This window comes from Anser cygnoides, chromosome W (genome assembly GCF_040182565.1).
Source record: "Anser cygnoides isolate HZ-2024a breed goose chromosome W, Taihu_goose_T2T_genome, whole genome shotgun sequence".
In the NCBI taxonomy this organism is placed as follows: domain Eukaryota; kingdom Metazoa; phylum Chordata; class Aves; order Anseriformes; family Anatidae; genus Anser; species Anser cygnoides.
The window spans coordinates 13,135,471-13,156,890 of NC_089911.1; the positions used below are offsets into that span (position 1 = coordinate 13,135,471).

Here is a 21,420-nt window from a genome sequence, read left to right on the forward strand (position 1 = left end):
AGGGTTTGAGTCACTGTTCTGGTGGGTAACAATTAATAAAAATGTGGATTGGATTAATTATATCTATTATAATCAGCAGAGATTCATAAACTATACAAGAGATGCGATAAGAGGAATCGCTGAACAACTAGATGCCACCAGCAAAATGTCTTGGGAAAACAGAATAGCATTAGATATGATTCTTGCGGAGAAAGGTGGTGTGTGCGTGATGCTGGGCAACCGTTGTTGTACTTTTATCCCTAACAATACTGCCCTGGATGGCACAGTAACTAGAGCATTGCAAGGGCTTACCACCCTTGCCAATGAATTGGCAGAAAACTCAGGAGCAGACACTTCCATCACAGGATGGTTGAAATCTTGGTTTGGTAAATGGAAAGGGATGGTAGTGTCCATATTTACATCCCTGATTGTAGTAGCAGGAGTTTTGACAGCCATTGGTTGTTGCATTATCCCCTGTGTAAGGGGACTTGTCCAGCGGTTAATTGAAACTGCACTTTTGAAACAAATGACCATGGATCCACCACCCTACTCAGATAAGATGATGATATTAGAGGAAATGGAAAGCAAAGAAAGTGAAGAAGAGGAAGACATCTACCAAATTACATCTTAGAGAAAAATTTTGCAAAAATCAACAAATTATAAAAAGAGAAAAGGGGGGAATTGTGGGAATAGAAATGTTGTTTTTGCAGTGTTACATTGTATAGAAGGAAGGAATGTGGTATTGAGATATGCTTACAGTGATAAGAAAGCTCAGCAGGTGACCTCCTAAAATGCAGACAACCAGACTCCTTAGAGCAATCAGGTGAAAATCACTATGTTAAGTCAAGCCAGATAAGGGGAGAAAACATTACCATCTCAAAAACAGGCCGGCAACTGAAGGCCAGGCATTGTCTGTGAAGCATCAGATAGATTGTGAACCTGGATTACCCACTCCAGTGGGGAAACAGGGGAGGGTCCTGTCATCAAAAAGTATATAAACTGTGTTTTGGAACTAGTGGGTGTGCTCTCCTGCTTGTGGGGCGCCCGCCATTGCAATCGCGAATAAATTACTACTTCACTGAGATCCTCGCCTGAGCCTAAGTTATTGGCTACAGAGTGTTTCTCACAGAAACACTTTTTATGTGGTGTAATGACATTATTGTTTATATCTTGTATGATACCTTGCTTTACGTTGTTGATATGGCGAATAATAAATAGCACCCAATTTGTGATGACTTTGGGAGAGAAAAGGTGATGTGCGATAATGATGCTTAAGAAATGGACACCCCGAGAACTGACTGATGAAATCCAATTGCTACTAACAAAGGTTGAAGAAGAGACACGAATTGATGATATTAAAAAGAAGGGGAGGAATTGTACGGAATGGTCCAGCAATTCGTGCCACTAAGGGATTTGAAAGGTTAACACTGAGGCCTGGGTTTAGGCGAGAAGAGAACAAAGGGATTTCTTCAGAGAAAAGCTGCTGACTCTGCACGGATGTGCAGTAACTTCTGACATCCGGCCAAGAGACCACTAGATAAGGAGGAAGAATATGAGCCTCCCCGTCCGAGCGGCCCCCGAGAGACTAACAGAGACTGATAAGCAGGCGCACCTGGGAGGACTTCGGATTCGGGAAACCAATTATAATAACCCTGCCTCTTCTAGAAGTAGTAATGAATATGTATTAGCCTAGGAGCATAAAAACCAGCCGCCTTACGTAACAGGTGTGCGTCCTGGTGGAGCAGAGACTCCCGGCGCACCCAGCGCTGTTTGCTTGCCTCTATTCGTTTAATAAATTGTAAACTTTGATTGTAATCCTATTTGGGACTCAGTCATTTATAACAATTGGGGTCTCGTCCGGGATGGTCTTGGTTCCTGAACTCTGACTTGATCTAGGAGGGGCGCCCCCACCATTTGGTGGCTCCTGTTCGAGTCGGGTCGGGACTAACACCATCTTGAACCTGAATAAGGGCAAGCAAAGATTTAGATTTTTTTATGAGCTCCCTTTGCTGGCTGTAGCACTATATTTTGCCCGTAATTCTGCGCGCGAAGATCCGAACGAAGACGACGGAGTCGTAAGTATTTAAGGCGTATACCGTTTGGTTGGGTGGGATTCGGTTGCCTGTGTGTGTGAGAGTGTGACTGAGACGGAACGTAGTTCCGAAGCGATTGTGGAGGTCTTCTAACCGCGGTTCCAATCTCCCACGAGGGACTTGGCCGGTGAAGGACCGAAGCGATTCCTATAGGATTCGTGGGTGGGTGATAGGTCCTAAACCCCCTGCAAGACACTCTCACTAAGGCAACCAAGGGCTGTAGGAATTGCCACAGTAAAATTCCTAGATGGGTCAGACAAAATTGAAGACCCGGGACCAGAGAAAAGGGAGCAAATTACCAGACATACCACCAGAAAGTCCATTAGGGATAATGATTAGAAATTGGAACGATAGGGGCCCCAGAAAAGGAAAAAAGTAAATTAAAAATGGTTCGGTATTGTATGACAGAATGGCCAAAGGAGCCTTTAAGACCACATGTCTTTTGGCCCGTTTTCGGATCCTTTGAAGACTGGGTTTGCCAGGCCGTAAATATACATGTTAATCCAAAGGAACCCTTTAGCCAGGAGGAAAGTGATTATGCAGGATTATGGATCAGGATCTCACGTCCTTTTCCAGCCTCAATATTTACACTAAAAGCAGACGAGAAGTTTGAAGAAGAAGGAAAAAAAAAAAAAAAAAAGGAAAAAGATGATGAATGGGAGTCATTGGATAACCTACCACCTCTATATCCTAACAATCCACCCCCGGTGGTGCATCTTGTAATCCTATTTTGTTCTTAAATGTTTTGTGTCAAGGAGGAAGGTGGGAGCATTATCTAAGTAACAGTTCAGAAGTTTCGGTATATTCCCGGTGGTGTTTGGTCAGTTTCCCAAGTATCGGGGGAGGGGGGCTGACTGATTATCAAAGTGGTAGAACTGAGAGTCACTTCTTTGGTGGCTCGGACCCGAGCCCTGGGAATTTGGTAAGAAGGGGGAGAGCGAATTTATTTAGGCCTCAGTACCTTTTAAACCCCCATCTTGACGGATACACAGGAGTGATTTCTTGTTTTGTGTAGGCTTACTAACAAAGTGCATGAGAAAAATTAGCATTCGGCTTGAAATTCGGTCCTGTTGAAATGTAAATTTTGTGAAAAGGTGGTATTGCTTGTCTAGAAGACAGAAGGCTGAGTACTTCAGGTGTTTTTCCGAAGTCCTGTGGATTTATGATTGGAACGGGGCTCATTAATAATCTGAAATAGTGGAGTTTGTCTGTGGAAAGAAGAGTTTAATCCCAGACAACTGGGACATTTGGGAAGAAGATTAGGAAAAGATAGTAAAAACCTGCAATAAAAAGGTTTGCGTGGAAATTGAAACAAGGGACATTAACTAATATAAATAAATAAAAGGGAATGGGAAATCAAGGAAATGGGTAAAATCCAAAACAAAGACGTCCTAAAAAAAAAAAAAAGCCTCCTTGGGTGCATATTGGCACATTGGAAGGATATTGTTAGAAATGGGGGCACAGAAAGCAAGAGGACTTTCACTAAGTATTGCAATCAACGGTGGCCACTATATAAGCTAAATGGCCACTTTATGGATCAATCGACTATAACAGTGTCTTGCAATTAATGTTGTTTTTGAGGAGAGAAGGAAAATAGGATGAAATGTTGTATACTGATATGTTGTTTCAGCATCTTGGAGGGAAAAGGTTTGGAATTAAGTTGGCCCCTGACTGAGCCTTTGGTGTTGGCATTAGAAAAGTACAGGCTGGAGAAAGATAAAGGAAGTGTTAAAAGGGTTGTTGAAGGTGTTAAAGGTTGTGTGGCATGTAGTATTTAACAGAGCTGTTTGAAGCTGAATGAGCAGGGAAAGAGGATGTAGGAATGTTAATAGTTCCGTCTCAACCCGAGGCTGAGATCTCTAAATCGCGGGTGTGAGCCCTCTGGGGCAGAGGGACCATGATGGGTCCGAGAGTTGTCATGGAAACAGAAAAGCAGCTAACTCTTAAAACAACCTGAGTTCATGTGTGAGCTCAGATTGCCAATGGGACCGCTCAGGGAACTTTCAACGATTGCATTCCCCTGACCGACCCCCTCACTGAGACCCTAATCACCCCGGAAATGATGTAAATACCAAAATCTGGTTAAATTGGCTATTGGGAATTGAGAATCTGTTCCAACAAGGTCCAAAAGAAACCCCTATGGAATTTATGGAATTTTTGAATTTTTGGACTAACTTTGAAATGCAATGAGAAAAAAAAAATGGACCTGGCTTAAAAAAAAAAAAAAATCAGAGGCAATTGGCTAGCCTCTTTCCAGGGCAATTGGCCCCTGATATCAGAAAGAAATTGTCTTAGGCTGCAGGACAAACTTACAACAGTCAGGAATGACGGGGACCTGGGGCATCTACCCTAGCAGGTCCACTAGTTGAAATAAAGCTAGGAAACGAAGACAGAGGCTTGAATTTTTTGTTGGTTATGGGAGCTTCTTCCTCTGTGTTAATTAGGCTGTAAATGTAATAGGAGCAACACATTCAGTGTTAAATAGTTTAAAAGGACGATTAGGAGCTAAGACAACTACAATAATTGGAGCCACAGGGAAAGAGGAGGAACGGCCATTCTTACAACCCCTTGATTTGCGCTTTGGGGGTAAGGAACTAACCCATGAATTTTTGTATGTACCAGAATGCCCGATTCCACTCTTGGGACGGTGTGATAAATTAGCGGGTGTTTGTTCATTGTCTTTAAAAGGAATTCAGAGGATCTGCTGAGAAGATAAGGTTTTGCAATTTACGACCTTGTTAAGGGGGAAGACTAAGCAAGTAGATAGTGGGGAGGGGGTGTTGGATAAACATCCTTGGTAAAACAAAGACTCTGTGAAATACTGTTTCCCGCTTCACTACCCTCCCCCTTGAACACGAGCACAACGCATGATCATTGAAAGAAAAACAACGACCCCCAACAACGAACTGCGCAGCTTCAGAAGGTCCAACAAGTCCTGACAAGCCGAAACTTGGATGCTATAAAACGGCGACACTGAAAAGGGAAAGTTGCGTGCTGTGGTGGAGCGGAGACTCCCCAGCCGCCCAGCGCTGTTTTGCTTGTGCCTGCTTACTTAATTAATAAAATATTTCTGATAGACCAAGAAATTTGTATGGTCTCACTTATAACAAATTTGGTGCCGTGACTCGGATGAAGACGGATTGACTGGGAATCCCTCTAGGGGAGGCGCCCCGCCGATTTCGGCGGCCCCGGGAACGGGAAATCCCGCTCGAGCCCTTCACCGACGAACCCAAAATTAGGCACAAGCAAATAAAACCGGTAACCCCAAGCAATCTTTGTGCACGAAGACCGAACGAAGACCCACGGGGTGGGTAAGTATAGGCCGGTGATCCGTTCGGTTGGGGTTGGTGATCCCGGAGTGCGTCTGTGTGAGACGTCCAATTGCGGACGAAGTGAGTGCGGACCCCTCAGTAGTGCGGTTCCCACATCCCGCGAGGGACTGGGCCACGACCAGGGGGAAGCGGCTCTGTGTGTGTGTGAAGGCACTCCGGAAGATGGGACAGAAGAAGAGTAAGCCTTCTGGTCCCATGGGTGGGGTAATGCCTAGTGCTAGGTTGCCCCCTATTCCCCCAGATAGTCCACTGGGGTTAATGATTAAGAATTGGAGTGATTCCCCTTTTAGGCGGGGAAAGGATAAAGTAAAAATGATTCATTATTGTGTTGAAGTTTGGGGAGGTAGGCAAATTATTGGCCCATATTTGGGTCGTTTGAAGACTGGGTTTGCCAAGCCTTAAACATTTATGTAAGTGCAAAGGAACCTTTTTGTTTAGAGGAGAGCGAATATGCAAGCCTTTGGATTGGCTCAGAGAATCGAGTTAATCTGTACCCTCTGTACCCTTTAAAAGAAAAAGGAGGGGCAAAATTACAAATTGTGGAGCAAGAGATAAAGTACCTGGGTCACCAGTTAAGTAAGGGGACTAAGAAGTTAGACCCAGGCAGAATCAGTGGAATATTGGCTTTAGCATCCCTGCGAACTAAAAAGCAGGTACGGCAACTGTTAGGGTTGACCGGATACTGTAGACAATGGATAGAAGATTATAGTGGAAAGGTTAAATTTTTATATAACAAGCTGAATAAGGATGGATTACTCAAATGGACAAAAGAAGATGAGGAACGACTGAACAAGTTAAAGGAGGAACTAGTACGCCCCCCCCAGTGTTAAGCTTACCAGATTTAAGGAGGCTGTTTTGTTTTTTTTTTTTGTGAACAGCGCAGAAGGCACAGCATATGGAGTGCTGGCCCAAGAATAGGCAGGGAGTAAAAAAAAAACCTGTGGCCTATTTGTCTAAATTATTGGATCCGGTTAGCCGGGGTTGGCCAAACTGTTTGCAGGTAGTGGTAGCTGCTGCCTTGTTAGTGGAAGAAGCACAGAAGATCACTTTTGCGGGGGAAATCAAAGTAATATCTCTACACAATATATGCGGGGTACTGCAACAGAAGGCAGAGAAATGGATCACTGACGCCAGATTATTAAAATATGAAGGAATTTTGATTTCCTCTCCAAAATTAACCTTAGGAACAACCTCCCTACAGAACCCTGCTCAATTTCTTTATGGGGAACCAAATGAGTCCTTATGTTAGTGTTGGGGAGAATCGAATGGATGTTCTATTAATGTTTCTCAGGTGATGGATCATACGGTATAATTAAATATTATTAAATGTACTTACATTATCAAGTAATCTATGTATACTGGAAACCTAGGGAGTACATTGAACATTTAAAGGAATCGTTGAAGGGGAACCCTGGGAGGGAATAGGTACAACCTGACCTTGGATAAGGGCCTGGAGATGATGAAATGAGTTGAAGCAGAACCAAGGAGCGGAGGGAGCATGCGTCGAGTGAGAAAGGTGAAAGAGTTTAGCGGAGAGGAAGACTCCTTACTTCATCTGGACGACCACCTGGACGACCACCAGAGTGCGCCACGCATGTGCAAAGGGGAGGGGAGCTAATTAGAATGAAAAGCGAGGCTGATGTTGCAACCTGTAATGAATATGTATACCTGACGCAATATTGTATGTATAAATAACGGCTGGGAAGTAACGGGACTTGAAGCCAGATTTGGGCACCTGCCCCGGCTTCCAGCGCTGAATAAAGCACCTTCATATAATCACTTGGTGGTTATGTGGTTGCTACGCTAACATTTTGGCGACCCAGATGGGACAGCGTGGGCACTGCTGAGGCGGATCGTGTCTCGGTTTCGCTCCAGCCGGCACCGAGGGATTCTCGGGGAGCAGTCGACCACGACCGACCTCCGCTGCTCACGACGTACCACTGGAGTGGTAAGCAAAGGTGCTTTCAACTTTGGGTATTCGGTACCGATTTGGTTGGGAAAGCCTGCCGGTCAGACGCGGCGAAAGCCACGCTCGGTTGGGCAGGGAGCTCCCGGGGTAAGCCTAGGCGCCGTCCGTTAGACAGAGCGAAAGCTCTGCAGGTTCGGCATTGGTAACTGTATTGGTTTGTGCTGAAGGGTCAGCACCAGGTATTATTGGTATGTAGAAAGCGTGCTGCTGCTGCTCCGGCAGCTTTTTGCGAAAAGCACGCTGCTGCTCCGGCAGCTTTTGGGAAAGCACACTGCTGCTCCGGCAGCTTCTGGAAAGTGTGCTGTTGCTGCTCCGGCAGCTTTCGGGAGAGTGTGTTGCTGCTCCGGCAGCTTTCGGGAGACTGTGTTGCTGCTCCGGCAGCTTTCGGAAGAGTGTGTTGCTGCTCCGGCAGCTTTCGGGAGAGTGTGTTGCTGCTCCGGCAGCTTTCGGGAGAGTGTGTTGCTGCTCCGGCAGCTTCCGGGAGAGTGTGTTGCTGCTCCGGCAGCTTTTGGGTCCGTATCATAAGCTCAAAATGAAAAAGATTAAAGAAATTCTGGGAAAAGATGTACCTATCCCGCGGACATCCCCGCTGGGGTGTTTGCTAGCACACTGGAAAGAGGGAGGTTTTGGTCAAGAAATGCGGAAAGGAAAGCTGATTGATTATTGTAATATTTGGTGGCCACAGTATAAACTAGAGGACCAAGAAACTTGGCCTGAGAATGGAACATTGCAATATAATACAATTTTACAATAATGCTATTTTGTAAGTGGGAAGGAAAATATGATGAACTGCCGTATGTGGAATTATTCTTTTATTTGCGCCGAAAGCCTGAATGGCAGCATGCTTGTGGAATAATGGTGCTTGAGGTTTCAACTGAGGAACGTTGTTGTGCATGTACTAAGGAGAGACGCTGTATACAGCATCAGGCAATAGAGAATAATAAGTATTATGGGGAAATGAATAATGGAAATATCGATTTGGAAGTTGCGCCGTCGGCTCCGCCGAAAGAGTCAAGACAGGGAGGGAAAAGAGAAAAGGAAGATAGCAGTAGTGATGGAGAATCCCCGATTTTAGCCTCCCCTGTGTCACATAGGACCCGGCAACAGCGAAGGGCAGGAGAAACTATAAACGAACAGGGAGGGAAAATAATCGCTCTCCTCAGGCGAGGAGTGGGGACAGAAGGACCGGTATATGTCAAGGTGCCTTTTTCAGCTGGGGACTTAATGATATGGAAACAAGCAGCCGGCACCTACAGGGAAAACCCAGAGCCAGGGTAATGAAAATGATAATTAAAACCCAAAATCCCGATTGGGATGATCTCCAGGTGATCCTGGATACTTTGATGGACTCGACAGAAAAAGACATGGTATTGCGGGCAGCCAGAGAGAGAGCCCGAGAAGATATATGAAATGGATTAGTGCTTGGAAATCTAGATCAAAACTTCCCCACTGAGGATCCCCAATGGGATTATAACACAGGGGATAGAATAAGGAGGCTGAAGAGATATCAAGATTGGGTACAAATCGGGGTATAGAATGCCATGCCCCGGACCATAAATTGGTCAAAATTGTATAATGTCAGGCAAGAAAAAGCGGAATCACCTTCCGCCTTTTTTAGAGAGATTGAAAGAAACTGCTAAGAAATATACAGATTTAGACGTAGAGACTGAGCAAGCTAAAGCTCAATTAGCACTCATTTTCTTGGGACAAGCCCAAGAGGATATTAGGAAGAAATTGCAAAAGTTAGAAGGTGCAGATTTGAGAAATTTGGATAGGCTGTTGGAAATAGCCTGGAAAATCAAAACTAGCCCAGCCAGTAAAAATTGAACTTAAGGAAGGGGCCCGACCGGTACGGATTAAACAGTACCCATTGAAGCTAGAAGCTAGGCTAGGAATAGTAAAGATTATAGATAAATTTCTTAGCTACCACATTCTGGAGGAATGCAAATCTGAATATAATACCCCAATTTTCCCAGTAAAGAAACCTAATGGGGAATACAGGCTAGTGCAGGACCTTAGGGCAATAAACGAAATAACAAAAGATATTCACCCAGTGGTGGCTAATCCTTATACATTGTTAACATCTGTAAAGGAAAAATATAAGTAGTTTACTGTAATTGATTTAAAAGATGCCTTCTTCTGCATACCCATTGACAAGGATAGTAGAAAACTTTTTGCTTTTGAATGGGAAAGTCCACGGAACGGACGAAAGATGCAACTGACCTGGACAAGATTGCCTCAAGGATTCAAGAATAGCCCGACCCTCTTCGGCAGTCAACTAGCTAAAGAAATAGAAGACTGGATTAACCAAGAACAGATTCAGGTACCAAAGGACCGATACTTGCTGCTACAATATGCGGACGATATATTAATAGCTACCGAAGGAGAGTCAGAATGTATTCAGGTAACTATTGATATTTTGAATCAATTGGAACTAAATGGGTACAAGGTTTCTAAACAAAAGGCACAAATCGCGTGCACAACAGTAATTTATTTGGGATGTGAAATTTCTCAAGGACAAAGAAAATTGGGAGTTAACCGAATACAAGCTATTTGTGAAATCCCCGAGCCGCGAAATCTGCACGAACTACGGGCTTTCCTAGGTATGGCCGGGTGGTGTAGACTGTGGGTAATGGACTATGGACTCATAGCAAAGCCCCTCTATGAAACCCAAAAGGCCTGTACATTTACCTGGGGAAAGCCACAACAAGAGGCCTTTAAGAAATTAAAAGAAGCCCTGATAAAGGCGCCTGCCTTGGGCTTGCCGGACTTATCAAAGGACTTCCAGCTGTTTGTGCATGAGAGACAACGATTGGCATTAGGAGTACTGACCCAGCGACTTGGGAGCTGGAAAAGACCTGTGGGGTATTTTTCTAAACAATTGGATGCGGTAAGCGCTGGATGGCCCTCGTGTTTAAGGGCCGTGGCAGCCACAGTCCTTTTAATACAGGAAGCCAGGAAGCTCACATTAGGGAAACGAATTGAGGTGTTCGTGCCACATATGGTGACTACGGTATTGGAGCAAAAGGGGGGCCATTGGCTATCGCCCAGCCGAATGATGAAATATCAAGCTATACTAACTGAGCAAGATGATGTAATCTTAAGAACTACTAACTTATTGAACCCAGCAGTGTTTCTAGGAACAACTACGGAGGAAGGAGACCTCAGTCATGATTGCGTGGAGATCATCGAACATACCTATGCCAGCAGAACAGACTTAAAAGATCAGCCTCTGGGGAGACTGGATTGGGAACTTTTCACGGATGGAAGCAGCTTTGTGGAAAATGGGACTCGTTATGCAGGATACGCGGTAACTACATCAAAGGTAGTGATTGAGGCAAATTCCCTACCTCCGGGGACTTCAGCCCAACGAGCAGAAATAGTCGTCCTGACACGAGCCCTGGAACTAAGCGAGGGTAAGAACGTGAATATTTGGACAGATTCAAAATATGCATTCGGGGTAGTCCACGTACATGGGGCATTATGGAAAGAAAGGGGAATGCTATCCTCATAAGGGACTAATATAAAATATCAGGAAGAAATATTGAAATTAATAACAGCTGTACAGAAACCCCAACAGGTGGCCATAATGCATTGTAAAGCTCATCAAGGAGGGATGTCAGAGATTGCAGAAGGTAACAGATTGGCAGATTTGACGGCCCGGAAGGTCGCGCGTGAAGTACGGAAAGTAATGGCTCTAATTCCATCGAAGGTAGGCCTCTCTTGTTTTAAATTACCTAAAGACCCAAAGTATTCAGCAGAAGATGAGAGACTTGCAAATTTGATGAAGGCCCGGAAGAATCCTGACGGATGGTATGTGACTACGACAGGACAACTCATAGTGCCTCCTATAATAATGCGAGAAATCTTACAAATAAAACATAATGAATGTCACTGGGGTGCAGGAGCAATGGTGACCTATTTGAAACGAGGTGTCATCTCGGTACACATGTTAACAATGGCAAAGTCAGTAATGTCAAAATGTGAGCTTTGCTTAAAGAATAACCCGGTAGCAAGGAAACATGCTGAGATGGGGAGAATTTTTGAATTTTTGGACTAACTTTGAAATGCAATGAGAAAAAAAAAATGGACCTGGCTTAAAAAAAAAAAAAAATCAGAGGCAATTGGCTAGCCTCTTTCCAGGGCAATTGGCCCCTGATATCAGAAAGAAATTGTCTTAGGCTGCAGGACAAACTTACAACAGTCAGGAATGACGGGGACCTGGGGCATCTACCCTAGCAGGTCCACTAGTTGAAATAAAGCTAGGAAACGAAGACAGAGGCTTGAATTTTTTGTTGGTTATGGGAGCTTCTTCCTCTGTGTTAATTAGGCTGTAAATGTAATAGGAGCAACACATTCAGTGTTAAATAGTTTAAAAGGACGATTAGGAGCTAAGACAACTACAATAATTGGAGCCACAGGGAAAGAGGAGGAACGGCCATTCTTACAACCCCTTGATTTGCGCTTTGGGGGTAAGGAACTAACCCATGAATTTTTGTATGTACCAGAATGCCCGATTCCACTCTTGGGACGGTGTGATAAATTAGCGGGTGTTTGTTCATTGTCTTTAAAAGGAATTCAGAGGATCTGCTGAGAAGATAAGGTTTTGCAATTTACGACCTTGTTAAGGGGGAAGACTAAGCAAGTAGATAGTGGGGAGGGGGTGTTGGATAAACATCCTTGGTAAAACAAAGACTCTGTGAAATACTGTTTCCCGCTTCACTACCCTCCCCCTTGAACACGAGCACAACGCATGATCATTGAAAGAAAAACAACGACCCCCAACAACGAACTGCGCAGCTTCAGAAGGTCCAACAAGTCCTGACAAGCCGAAACTTGGATGCTATAAAACGGCGACACTGAAAAGGGAAAGTTGCGTGCTGTGGTGGAGCGGAGACTCCCCAGCCGCCCAGCGCTGTTTTGCTTGTGCCTGCTTACTTAATTAATAAAATATTTCTGATAGACCAAGAAATTTGTATGGTCTCACTTATAACAAATTTGGTGCCGTGACTCGGATGAAGACGGATTGACTGGGAATCCCTCTAGGGGAGGCGCCCCGCCGATTTCGGCGGCCCCGGGAACGGGAAATCCCGCTCGAGCCCTTCACCGACGAACCCAAAATTAGGCACAAGCAAATAAAACCGGTAACCCCAAGCAATCTTTGTGCACGAAGACCGAACGAAGACCCACGGGGTGGGTAAGTATAGGCCGGTGATCCGTTCGGTTGGGGTTGGTGATCCCGGAGTGCGTCTGTGTGAGACGTCCAATTGCGGACGAAGTGAGTGCGGACCCCTCAGTAGTGCGGTTCCCACATCCCGCGAGGGACTGGGCCACGACCAGGGGGAAGCGGCTCTGTGTGTGTGTGAAGGCACTCCGGAAGATGGGACAGAAGAAGAGTAAGCCTTCTGGTCCCATGGGTGGGGTAATGCCTAGTGCTAGGTTGCCCCCTATTCCCCCAGATAGTCCACTGGGGTTAATGATTAAGAATTGGAGTGATTCCCCTTTTAGGCGGGGAAAGGATAAAGTAAAAATGATTCATTATTGTGTTGAAGTTTGGGGAGGTAGGCAAATTATTGGCCCATATTTGGGTCGTTTGAAGACTGGGTTTGCCAAGCCTTAAACATTTATGTAAGTGCAAAGGAACCTTTTTGTTTAGAGGAGAGCGAATATGCAAGCCTTTGGATTGGCTCAGAGAATCGAGTTAATCTGTACCCTCTGTACCCTTTAAAAGAAAAAGGAGGGGCAAAATTACAAATTGTGGAGCAAGAGATAAAGTACCTGGGTCACCAGTTAAGTAAGGGGACTAAGAAGTTAGACCCAGGCAGAATCAGTGGAATATTGGCTTTAGCATCCCTGCGAACTAAAAAGCAGGTACGGCAACTGTTAGGGTTGACCGGATACTGTAGACAATGGATAGAAGATTATAGTGGAAAGGTTAAATTTTTATATAACAAGCTGAATAAGGATGGATTACTCAAATGGACAAAAGAAGATGAGGAACGACTGAACAAGTTAAAGGAGGAACTAGTACGCCCCCCCCAGTGTTAAGCTTACCAGATTTAAGGAGGCTGTTTTGTTTTTTTTTTTTGTGAACAGCGCAGAAGGCACAGCATATGGAGTGCTGGCCCAAGAATAGGCAGGGAGTAAAAAAAAAACCTGTGGCCTATTTGTCTAAATTATTGGATCCGGTTAGCCGGGGTTGGCCAAACTGTTTGCAGGTAGTGGTAGCTGCTGCCTTGTTAGTGGAAGAAGCACAGAAGATCACTTTTGCGGGGGAAATCAAAGTAATATCTCTACACAATATATGCGGGGTACTGCAACAGAAGGCAGAGAAATGGATCACTGACGCCAGATTATTAAAATATGAAGGAATTTTGATTTCCTCTCCAAAATTAACCTTAGGAACAACCTCCCTACAGAACCCTGCTCAATTTCTTTATGGGGAACCAAATGAGTCCTTATGTTAGTGTTGGGGAGAATCGAATGGATGTTCTATTAATGTTTCTCAGGTGATGGATCATACGGTATAATTAAATATTATTAAATGTACTTACATTATCAAGTAATCTATGTATACTGGAAACCTAGGGAGTACATTGAACATTTAAAGGAATCGTTGAAGGGGAACCCTGGGAGGGAATAGGTACAACCTGACCTTGGATAAGGGCCTGGAGATGATGAAATGAGTTGAAGCAGAACCAAGGAGCGGAGGGAGCATGCGTCGAGTGAGAAAGGTGAAAGAGTTTAGCGGAGAGGAAGACTCCTTACTTCATCTGGACGACCACCTGGACGACCACCAGAGTGCGCCACGCATGTGCAAAGGGGAGGGGAGCTAATTAGAATGAAAAGCGAGGCTGATGTTGCAACCTGTAATGAATATGTATACCTGACGCAATATTGTATGTATAAATAACGGCTGGGAAGTAACGGGACTTGAAGCCAGATTTGGGCACCTGCCCCGGCTTCCAGCGCTGAATAAAGCACCTTCATATAATCACTTGGTGGTTATGTGGTTGCTACGCTAACACTTAGGACATGATTGCCTCCGAAATATAGAAGAGCAAACGAAATTGAGACCTGATCTAGAGGAAGTGGAATTACCCATTGGTGAACAGATATATGTGGATGGTTCCTCGAGAGTAGTCGAGGGAAAGCAAAAATCAGGATACGCGTTAGTAAACGAGAAAACATTTGAGATAGTGGAATCTGGACCTTTGAGCCCTAGCTGGTCTGCCCAAGCTTGCGAGCTATATGCCATATTGCAGGCCCTAAAATTGTTGAAAAATAAAAGCGGTACAATATATACAGATTCAAAATATGCTTATGGGGTAGTACATACATTTGGTAAAATATGGAAAGAAAGGGGGCTCATCAATTCACAAGGAAAGGGTTTAATACATCAGGAATTGATTACCCAGGTTTTACAAGCTATCAGAGAGCCCAAAGAAATTGCTGTAGTACATATAAAAGGGCATCAAAAAGGCCTCACCCCTCAGGTTAGGGGTAATAATCTAGCAGATCAGGAGGCAAAAAGGGCAGCATTAATGAGTATAAGAATTATAAGAACGAGGGAAGATTGCCCAGACTGTGGGAAATACTTAATACTTATACTTAATATATAGTAATTAATATAATAATTAATAATATAATAATATATAATAATGCTTAATATAATACTTAATACTGTGGGAAAGGCTTAAAGGAATTTCCATGTTATGATTGCTGGAGTGAATGGGGAGTTGATGGGATTGAATGCAATTGTTCTGAGGAAGAAAGCCCGCCTTATAAAAACTGCTACAAGTGCAGGCCGACTAACTCCCTGTGGTCGAATGGACCCATTCCCCTCCCCTTACTCTGTTTCACTAATACAGAAGAAGACAAGATGACACAAATGGGGGTTCAAAAAAAAAAAAAAAAAAAACAAAACGATAAAGGGAAATGGGTACTGCCTGATGGACGGGAAGTGTTACCAAAATCAGTAGCTATGAGGGTGCTACGGAGATTTCATGAACAGACGCACTGGGGTACTCAGGCGTTGGTGGATCAATTTGCCACATATTATATGTGTATAGGGATTTATAATATAGCAAAGAGGATCGTAAATGATTGCATAACTTGTCGGAGGGTAAATGCTCAACACATGAGAAAAAGGGTCCCGGGAGGAGGACGAGAATTGGCACATCGACCTTTTGCAAAGATTCAATTAGATTTTACTGAACTTCCAAAAACGGGGCGATATAGATACTTATTAGTTATTGTAGACCACCTCACAAACTTTGTTGAAGCATTCCCTACGGCAAGGGCCACAGCTCAAACCATGGTAAAGATATTATTAGAAAGCATCATACCCAGATACGGGGTAATAGAAGCAATTGACTCTGATCGAGGCCCACACTTTGTGTCAAAGGTATCCCGAGACACGATGAAGGCTCTGGGAATTAAATGGGAATATCACACTCCCTGGCATCCTCAGAGTTCGGGAAAGGTAGAACGAATGAATGGTGAAATTAAAAGCAACTAACAAAGCTTATGATAGAGACTAAAACCTCCTGGGTGAAATGTTTACCGCTTGCACTATTGAATATCTGGACATAGCCCCGAGCCGATGTCGGAATCTCACCTTTTGAAAGGCTGTATGGTATGCCTTATGATTTAGAGATGCCATCTGATCACCCCCAGGTACAGGATATCCAATTAAAACCTTATTTAATACAGCTTATGAACCAACGGAGGGAGTTGCAAGCGAAAGGCTTGGTGGCTAGATATAGCAATCCATAGGATACAACCTGGAGATAGGGTTCTAATTAAGACATGGAAAGAAACGTCTTTAACACCACGGTGGGGAGGCCCCTATGTTGTTTTACTTATCACAGAGACGGCTATCCGGACGGCTGAGAAGGGGTGAACGCATGCCAGTCGCGTGAAAGGACCAATCCAGAAAAGCAAATGGGAAGCGGTCGCAGGCCCTGATGACTTAAAGCTCACGTTGAAACGAACTCGATAAGTATGGTCTAACTGTCTATGTATCGTAAAAAAAAAAAGGAGGAAAGGGGACCCTGTTTGATCAGAAAAAGGTCGCGGTTACCTGAGAAACTCCCCTGAAGAACACTGCTGCTGCCAAGAAGAACTTGCACCTTGTAGTTCGCTGCAACCGAACTGACAAGCGAGGCAGAGAGTGAAACGATGGGGAATTACGTGGCCAGGTAAAGAACTCTGGAAAATGGGCCCTAGCCATTTTTTTTGCGATACATAGTAATGGGTACGATTGTTTACACTGTTCCTGGGTCTGCGCACCCTCACAAACCTTTTAAATGGAGCCTGATTAGATGGGAAGATCACCATGTTGTTCAGCAGATAACTACTGCTGGGGGACTGATAGGGAAGGCATCATCTATATAAAGAAGGAAGAGACTAAGAGTCCCCAACGGGTGGGACCAAATCAGAAACTGTCGGGGAGTGTTTTGAGGATTCAGCCTACACAAGCTTTTAGAATGCTAACTCCTAATAGCCCTAAACCACTGGAGGTTGCTAATAAATCAGTAAACCCGGAGTATGGGATTAGAAATGAAGGGGTGACCGGGAATAACATATGGAGAATCATGAATGCTAGTTATCAGTTGTTGAATCAACCAAATCCAGACGTGCCTAGACCTTGCTGGTTATGTCTTGATATAAGGCCCTCATATTACGACGCCATTGGGGATCTGGGAGAAACCACCCGTTCAAACGAAACCGATCCCCCACAATGCAATTGGGGAAGGGATGTAGGAATAACGTTAACGGAAGTAACTGGGAATGGCAGGTGCGTAGGCACGGTCCCTGGTGAGAAGTTCCATCTATGCAATATTACAGAAAATGTTACACAATTAGACAAAGAAAAATGGTTAATACCAGCAGATAACACCAGATGGGTATGTTCGTCTCTGGGGGTAACTCCATGCTTATCTTTAAAATTGTTCAACTCGTCTCATGATTTTTGTGTACAGGTAGTAATTATACCTAGGATTCTTTACCATTCTGAGGAGTATATGTACATCCAACATGCTATGGCAAAAAAAAAACCACTTAAGGAAGAGAGAGCCTATTACGGCTGTCACTTTAGCCACTCTGATGATTCTGGGGGCTGCAGGAGCCGGAACTGAAATTACCTCTCTGGTAAAACAAAGCCAAGAATTTACCTCTCTACGCATTGCTGTAGATGAGGATTTGGCCCGTATCGAGCAATCCATATCAGCTTTAGAGAAATCTGTACGACAAAATCGTAGGGGATTAGATCTGATTTTTCTACAACAAGGAGGATTGTGTGCAGCCCTACGAGAGGAGTGTTGCGTATATGCAGATCATACTGGAGTAGTAAGGGATACAATGACTAAATTGAGAGAAGGGCTAGAAAAACGAAAAATAGAAAATGAAGCCCACCAGAATTGGTATGAATCCTGGTTTAATTACTCACTTTGGCTCACTACACTGCTATCAACTATAGCAGGACCTTTGTTGCTGCTCATATTAACACTAACTTTTGTACCATGTATATTCAATCGAATAATCGCGATTGTAAAAAAACCGATTAGAGGCAGCTCACCTTATGCTTGTGCGTGCGAAATATGAATCTCTTGAACAGGAGGAGGATGACGCAGAAACTTTAATATTGAGCAAACAAGTGCTTCAAAAATTCATCAATGAACAAAATATGTTAGAAAAAGAAAAAGGAGGGATTGTGATAAATTAGCGGGTGTTTGTTCATTGTCTTTAAAAGGAATTCAGAGGATCTGCTGAGAAGATAAGGTTTTGCAATTTACGACCTTGTTAAGGGGGAAGACTAAGCAAGTAGATAGTGGGGAGGGGGTGTTGGATAAACATCCTTGGTAAAACAAAGACTCTGTGAAATACTGTTTCCCGCTTCACTACCCTCCCCCTTGAACACGAGCACAACGCATGATCATTGAAAGAAAAACAACGACCCCCAACAACGAACTGCGCAGCTTCAGAAGGTCCAACAAGTCCTGACAAGCCGAAACTTGGATGCTATAAAACGGCGACACTGAAAAGGGAAAGTTGCGTGCTGTGGTGGAGCGGAGACTCCCCAGCCGCCCAGCGCTGTTTTGCTTGTGCCTGCTTACTTAATTAATAAAATATTTCTGATAGACCAAGAAATTTGTATGGTCTCACTTATAACAGACGGGATCTATTAGCCAACTTAGATGCAACAATAACCTTTGAGGATGGAGAATTAATAATGAAGGTACCTGAGTCCAAAGTAGGACAAATCCTAATGATCAAAGATAAACCCTTTGTTAATATTCCAAGAGAAGTAGAAAATGCAGTTATACCAACAGTATGGGAAACAGATGTACCAGGGAAGTCGAAACTGGCACAACCGGTAAAGGTGGAATTAAAGGAAGGAGCCAAACCTGTTTGAATCAAACAATATCCACTTAAGATAGAAGCTAGGCACGGGAATGGTGAAAATTATTGACAAATTTCTCAAATATCAGATTCTGGAAGAATGTAAATCGGAATACAATACTCCATTTTTTCCAGTAAAGAAGCTGAATGGCGAGTATAGATTTGTACAAGATCTTAGAGCAATAAATGAAATAACAAAGGATATTCACCCGGTAGTAGCTAATCCTTACACATTGTTAACATCTGTGAAAGGGAAATATAAATGGTTTACCGTGATAGATTTAAAGGATGCCTTCTTTTGCATACCTCTTGATAAAGATAGTAGAAAATTATTTGCCTTCAAATGGGAAAACATATTGAAGTTTTTGGACCACATATGGTAACAACCGTTTTGGAACAAAAGGGGGGGGGCACGGGTTATCACCCAGCCGGATGATGAAATATCAGGCAATACTAACTGAACAAGATGACATAACCTTGAAAACGACTAACCTGTTATATCCAGCAGTATTTCTAGGAACTGTTCCAGAAGAAGGACCGTTGGAACACAATTGTGTGGAAATAATCGAACATACGCCAGCCACAAAGGTTTGAAGGATGTACCCCTTGAGAGGTATTCAGTGGGAATACCACACTCCGTGGCACCCACAAAGCTCAGGGAAAGTAGAAAGGATGAATCAAACAATAAAACAACAATTGGCTAAGTTAATGATCGAGACACAGCTGCCCTGGACGAAATGCTTACCATTGGCACTTTTAAACATAAGAACTAAACCACACAGTGAGACTGGATTATCACCATATGAAATGTTATATGGTATGCCTTATTCTCAAGGGATGCCCCTAGGGAACAATGTAGTTGAGGATCATAGTATCCAGAAATACATAATTACCATTGGAAGGAGATTACAGGAGCTAAGAGAAATTGGGATGATGACTCAGACACCACCTTTAGGATTTGCTATTCATAAAATGCAACCAGGAGACAAGGTCTTAATAGAAACCTGGAGAGAAGAATCATTGAACCCCCGATGGGAGGGACCGTACCTTGTTTTACTTACTACTGAAACAGCTGTGAGAACAGCAGAAAGGGGTTGGACCCACGCATCCAGAATAAAAGGACCAATAACTACCGAAGCCTGGAGGGTTGAGTCCACTCCTGGGGAACTGAAACTGAGACTAAAGAGGAACTGATATCCCAGCAATGAGGTTCTGCATGAATTAAGGGCACTGGATAAAGAGGACAAGGCTGAAGGAAAGAGGAAAGGGAGAAGGCAAGACCGGGGTAGGACCCTCCACTGCGGTGTGTATGGTCTACCGAGGGAGGCAATCCCTATGGGTATTGACCGCCGAGTGAGAGTGCCTCGACCGGACTTCTCCCGCGCTAAGATCAGGTTGTCCTGAGAAAAATAACATGAGAACCTTTTAAACCCATAATAAAATTGTGATTAGTTTTTCCAGGAGCTGGATCACCTCGAAGGGCTGAATGGTAACACAAGCTCTGAAAGCGGGCCCAACCCCATGATTGAAGGCGCTTCCCACACTCTCAAGATTGGACGGCGAAAAAGGATAAGAAATGCTATACTTCCTGGTATTGTTTTTACAGGGGCAATTGGGCCATGGGCAAGAATGGAGGAATAACTTTTTCACTTTGGGGGAGGAAGTGGCCAAGGCCTTTAACCTTAGTAACTGCTGGATTTGTGGAGGACCGGGGGGGAACTGGAAGTTGGCCCTGGGTAGCAGGCCCGGTCGAACCCAAGTGGTGGGTCAGTAATTTGAGCGAAGTTCATAATGGGATGCAATTTTGGAAAGAGGAAGGAGGTCCATGGCAGTTGCACTCGTCAGCTCGGGGTGTATACTGCTTGAACAGAACAGGAACAGTGGCGGTGGGAAAAAGCATTTGCAATTGGACTCTGTCCCCCGGATATGATTGTACCGATCCTGGATGTAGTCCTGTAAGCTGTACAGCACGTAGTGGGAAATGGAACGCCACACATGTTCAGCTGAGAAACGGGACTTGGCTGAAATGCTCATATTGAGAATTTTTTGGATCCGGATGTGAAACTGTGGCAAGAGCACAAGCGGGGGGACAATTCGATGGTCAAATCTTGAGCTGTCAGCGTGATAACACCTCTAAGGAATAGCATGTGGTGCGGGTCTATCGTTGGAAATGGCAGGATGAGAATGGGAGGCGAGTGTTCTTTAAACATTTCTGGTCAGCTTATAATATGACAGGCCGCCAAAGAGAACTGAATTGTGACTGTAAGTGGAAACCCAACGTGGGAGCTTGGAAGCGCGCATATACGAGCACAAACGGGGCAGACATTGTAACAGGACCACTCGGTAACAAGGACACTCTGTATTATCACGCCCCAAAGGGTAAAGAGGGATGGGATGGTCCTTTTCCAAACGGGACGTGGGCCCTAAAGGGACATTATTGGGTGTGTGGCAAACATGCTTACAAGAGGCTACCCGGAAACTGGTCGGGAATATGCTATGTGGGGTACATAAGACCCTTGTTCTTTTTATTGTCACAAACACAAGGAAATCATTTAGGAATAAGATGATATGATGACCTGAACAGAGTAAAACGATCTATTGACACTTCCTTAGCCGGGGGTAGTGCCCAAAAATGGGGAAA

At 44.1% G+C, this 21,420-nt stretch overlaps 1 long non-coding RNA gene across 1 annotated transcript; it reads left to right on the forward strand.

Annotated features, from left to right (window-relative positions):
- Positions 1–6,654: 6,654 nt before the first annotated feature.
- Positions 6,655–20,769, forward strand: LOC136788716 (uncharacterized). The gene is made up of 2 exons (XR_010827345.1): positions 6,655–13,835; positions 14,406–20,769. It is a non-coding gene; the product is annotated as an uncharacterized lncRNA (long non-coding RNA).
- Positions 20,770–21,420: the final 651 nt, after the last annotated feature.